Source organism: Pteropus alecto, unplaced genomic scaffold, assembly GCF_000325575.1.
Source record: "Pteropus alecto unplaced genomic scaffold, ASM32557v1 scaffold88, whole genome shotgun sequence".
Classification (NCBI taxonomy): domain Eukaryota; kingdom Metazoa; phylum Chordata; class Mammalia; order Chiroptera; family Pteropodidae; genus Pteropus; species Pteropus alecto.
Genome location: NW_006494611.1, coordinates 10515063 through 10520582, shown reverse-complemented (window position 1 = coordinate 10520582; position 5520 = coordinate 10515063). Strand labels below are relative to the sequence as shown.

The 5520-nt window shown below is 39.3% G+C and overlaps 1 protein-coding gene across 3 annotated transcripts in view; it reads right to left on the bottom strand.

The window, feature by feature from the left end:
- HPSE2 (heparanase 2 (inactive)) overlaps positions 1-5520 on the bottom strand; it is a 538231-nt gene that overhangs the window by 77823 nt on the left and 454888 nt on the right. The gene's annotated exons all lie outside the window — the stretch shown is intronic.

Sequence of the window (5520 nt, the reverse complement as noted above, 5' to 3'; positions counted from 1 at the left end):
TCTGAAATATTCCTTGTCATCACCTACAGCTGACAGACCACAGGCAAAGGAGGCAACAGGGAGAAGTCAGACGAGTTGATCTGGGAGAAAAGAGAAATCAATGGTGATGCCTTGTGAATATTTCCTTCTTCGTGTTCCTCTCCAAATGGATGGTGTGTGTGTGTGTGTGTGTGTGTACACAAAATTGTGTAGCACTTGTCTCTGGCTGGAGACAGTAATAAATCAGGGGCTACAAAACCACCACTAGCCACCTCCTGCAGGCCCTGTCAAAGAAACAGGCCTTCTTGAGCACAGCTGAACCGGCAGGATCCCCGGTACTGTGGCCCCACTGCATAGGATGAAAATCACACATCTGGGATCTAGTGTGCCAGATGTGCTAAGGGCTAACACAGAAAAGACACTGTTGGGAAGACCACATTACTCTCAAAAACATTAGTGAAGGATTCAAAAGTTTGTATAACCTCAGTTACCAGAGTACTTTTATCAGGCTTAGGTAGTACACTTTTTCTTATGCCTTTACTCTCTGTCCTGGGTGTCAAGAGGGATGCAGGAGGATGTTGATCCCACCAAGGCAGTGACAATAAAGATCTAGAAGCTAGATGAGTCCTGGTTAAAGTCTTGGGTTTGAAATCAACTCTGGCACGTATCAGGTGTATGATCCTGAGCAAGTTACTTTAACTCTATGGGCTTTAGTTTGTTAATCTCTTAAAAAAAAAAAAAAAAAGAGGGATAGCAATATCTACCTTATAGGGCTGTTGTAGGGACTAAATTACTTCTGTGAGATAACAGAGAAATCCCCTAGCTCAGGGTGTGGCACTTAGCAGCATCATGGCAGAAAAGGGGAGATGAACATGCTCAGCGAGGAAGAAAAGGGAAATAATTGCTGCTGGGTCAAGGCCCAGAAGGTCTGTGGAGATAGAGCGGTTGCACAATTGTCCTGCAAGGTTCTCATATTCCTGGGCTGCCGTGAGAAGTGCTGCCTTCTTACCTATGCACGACCCTGAGCTTGGTTGGCTTCTGTTTCCTTCGGAGCCTAACAGCTCCCATTCTCTCTCTAGACAGGCTCTTATAAATCTTTCCTTTCTGGGCTCCAGGACCTTTCCTCTCCACCTCCTGCAGCCTAGTTACATCAAGATGGTTTTCTGTAGAACAGCCGTGACACAGGAAGATTAATGAGAGTTATTCAAGGTTTCTACCCAGCTAAGACAGAGAATTCCTGGCAATCAGAGCCTCCATTTTCATTGTGTTTGTGAGTTCTAAATTAAAAATTAGTTTCTTCTGGTGGTGATGAAAATGTTCTAAAATTAGAGAGTGGTGATGGCTACACAACCATGTGAATATACTAAAAACCACTGAATTGTATAGCTTAAATGAGTGAATTTTATATGCAAGTTATACCTCAATAAAGCTGTTATAAATAAAATAGGTCAGACTAGTTAGCTTTCCATTCTTCTGTCCTTCTCTAGTTTAAATTGAAATATAAATTATAATTTAATTATAAATGTAAATTACAAATTTAAATTATAAAATATAAATTCAATTAAACATACCATATAACATTATGAATCAAGATTAAATATGAACTCTATTGGAAAACTATATTCCTTCTCATTCTCTCTCTCTCCTCACCAAGTACCGCTCCACCCATCAAAATTCAATTCATCATTCCAGATTTATCCCATGAAGCCTTTCCTGGTCTTCGCTAGCAAGTCATCTCTTTCTACCAAACCTGTACTTAGTTACTCCTGTCTGTTCTTCATGGAATCAGGCTCTAGGGTGCAGAGATGGGGAGGTGAAGGAAGATATTAACAGGACTACCACTGGGGACTCTTCTACTCCAAAGTCTCTCTGATTCATCTCTTCTAGGAGGGCTCCCTAATCTCTGATTCAGACCAGGACTGATGCCCAGAAGACCTTACTGCCTCCTGAATCCTCTTTCAATGACTCCCAAAGATTTGTCACAAAAGAAACTTCCTCATATAGCAGTTTCATTTACTTTCCTCTCCTTATTAAGAACTCAACATGATCCCAACTGTTTATTGAGTCTGTCCATCTAAGTGCGAAGAGGCCTTTTTTTTGGACTAGCTGTTTTATATCTCACCGGCATCTCCTACCACTTGCCAACATGCCTACTTGCTGTCTCTGCAAGAGTTCTTCTCGGCAGGTGGAATCTTCTCCTCAAGCCACTCCTCCCTTGTCCCTCACATCTTTCCAAAGCCAGATCTGAATCTTCCTTTCCTTGAAAGCAGTCTTCCCCTAAGGAACCTATTCCATAGCTACCTGACCTTTCTTTGTTTAGTTTATGGTCCATTCTTTTGCCTTTACTGGTTAAAATCTACATGGCATGGCTTCTATTGCTTTTATGCCCTCACTGTACAATATGATGCATTGCACGCGCCAAGTGCTCAAATGAATTTGTTTGCTGACTTAACTTTTCCTCTTTAAGAATCTCCTGACTGCTTCAGAGCACTTCCTCTGGTCTATGAAAAAGTTTGTTTGGTTTTTAATAGTAAACTGTTATTTAATTAACTCTTAATTGTCTATATGCTAGGCACTATGGGAACTATTTCTTTCCTTTTTTTGACCTGGTCATTAAAATAGAAAAAGTTACTGGTGACCTGGTAGTTGGATTCATTGTTTTGCCCGCTCAGCTCCCATTTACCGATTCTCTTAATTTTTTCACGTAAAGCAGAGTCATCAGGTGGCTACCACAGAAGCAGCCCTTTGTACAATGTGACCCTGTTGCCACATATGACGGGTTCAGGGGTAGATACTTAACTAGGATAAGTCAACTTGAGTCCCTTCTTTCAAACTGCACCTTGCATCTTCTCACTCTAAGTTTGAGGCTTGACATAATCTATTGTGTCCAATTTAAAAAATATTGTTCCTTCTCAGATTCAGTTTTCAACTGTATAGTGTTAATTATTGTATGTTTAAAGTTCTTAGTACTGTACAGTGTAAAAGCTCAAGTGTATAAATTTAATGAAATATGCTTGCTGTGGCCTCACTGAGGGCAGTGGGGCTGCACAACTTTCTTTTTTAAAATATAATTCAGGCAAATAAAGGAATTAAGTTAGACTAGTGCAATGGAAGATTTATTATCTAAACTTGGAAAAGTCAGGAAATTCCAGAGTCGGATTCCAGGAGAGATATTTCTAGAAAAGAAAGTAGAAAAGACCTCATGCATGTCAGTGCTTGGTCCATTTGTTGCCTGGTACAATAATCCTGTGGATTAAGCCTGGGGATCATGTTGCACAGGCTCTAGCCCTGCACCTTACACAAAGGAGGCCCATATTTAATAAATGATGTTGAATGGGTTTCAAAGGAGTAAAATAATTTTACATTTTAAAAAGCATTTACCTTGAGGTAACTGACCAATAAAAATATGTTATCTTTGTTACAAAAGGAGAAATTGAGGAACAGAAAAATAAGTAACTGACTTATGCCTCCTCACATATCCATAGCAGACCTAGGACTGAATTCAGGATTGACCTACTTCAGAGACTGGACTCCAATTTTGAAGCTACACTGTTCATGGACTGCTCTCTCATTTCATGAGATGAAGAAATAGTGAGTAGAATAGAGAGCATTCAAGAATGCCTCCAAAACAAAGTTCCATACAAATCTTACACAAAATAATTGCTGGGCAAAGGAAGTCTTTGGGCATAGCATGAATAATTTCAGGCACTGGCAGCTGGGTTATTTTCATAGCTGTCCATCTCTTGAGGACTTTTATCTGTCTACACAGGGCTCCATGTCTTGTAGTTCTAACCCAGAGGAAGAAGATTCCTCAATTTCTTTTCCATTCCTATCCTGCCTTACCTCTAATTTCAAAACAAAACTGCTTTCTAAACCTAGTATCTGCCTTCCATTGTAATGAGATGCTATAGTTGATGATTTCTTTTTTGTCTCGGAGAGCATCTGTGTGTTCCAGAGGTCAGTTTTATGTTTCGATGAACATGCAACCATATTAAATGTGCATCTTTCTGCTTTGGCCACTGCTCTAATTTTCTCTCCTTTCTAATTTGATCCACACATGTTCATGTGTATTAGGGAGGACTGAAGTTGGGCTTCTTCCTTCTGAAGGTACTTTGTTAACTCTCATATCAGTCATTTGCATCCTGCTAACTGTATCCTCCCCATCTCTCCACATTTCTGCTTTCTTGAGAATGAATTCACCTTCCATGACTAATGCAATCCGTAAGCAGCCTTCATGCTGATTCTACTGATTTTAATTTCCTAACATTTCCCTTTAGACTCTTCCTAACATCCTCTTTTTAAAAAGAAAATCCCCGTTGTGGAGTTAGTCAGTGGCTCCACGTGGCATCCTGTGTGAACTGCCTTAGGGAGCTCAGATACCTCAGGTGGTACATGGCCAGGCTCAGGAAAGACCAGCACAGATGAAGCAAAGCAGAGAGTTCTAAGAATGCATTTCTACTAACTTGTACTAGGAACCAACTGTGTGCTGAGCACCCTGCTAGGGTGGCAAACAAGACAGAGATTAATGAATAAGGCCTCTGACCTCAAAGAGCATGATATTCAAAACTGAAATACATAGAAACCAGTATAATGTAATAGAAAGGGCACTGGCTTGGAGGCAACAGATCTATCTGCATGACCTTGGGCTAGTCGCTTAACCTTATTTTCCTCAACACTAGGAGATGATTCCTTTCTCATGGGAGTTCTGGTGAGGATTTATTAGTGCAAGTGGTATATACAAGGCATTCAACAAATGGTAATTATTTGTCACTATTGTTTTGTTTTGTTTTGTTTTGTTTTTTTAATATAACAGCAGCATTTACTATTAGGCCCCATAGAGTCAGCAATATAAAATCTGAAACTCACCTGCTAAAGAGACGAGGATCGTCATAGAATATGCTACCCCTGTAGATGAGGAGCTGAGGTTAAAAAACACCAGTGCTATTAAGCAGTCCCTAGAGATGGCCTCTAATATAATTAGTCCTGATGAAGCAAATGTAAAGAGATTATTATTATATTTCTTTTTCTTTTATAGAGCTTTATTGAGATATAGTTCATATACTATACAATTCATCGATTAATGTGTACAATTCAATGGCTTTTAGTATATTCGTAGAGTTATGCATCCATCACTACAATCAATTTTAGAATATTTTCTTACTTTAAAAGGAAGCCCTGTCCCCCTCAGTCACCACCCCTCAACACTACTCTCCTCTCCCTCCCTAGCTCAAGACACCATGAATCTACTTTCTGTCTCTATAGATTTGCCTATTCCAGATATTTCATATAAATAGAATCATACAATATGTGATCCTTTGTGACTTTCATTTACCACTAATATATTTCTTGAAGACAACGGTATCTTCAATGTCTGTTAAAAGAGAAATTGTTAAATAGAGCAGGGTGTGGCTAAACTGTATTACTGCAGCACTAAAAAAGTTAGGTAGATGTAAATATATTAATAAAGGTCTCCAATATATGCATGCAAATATGAAATCTGGAAGAATATACATTAAAATGATAAAAGTAGTAGAGAACTCC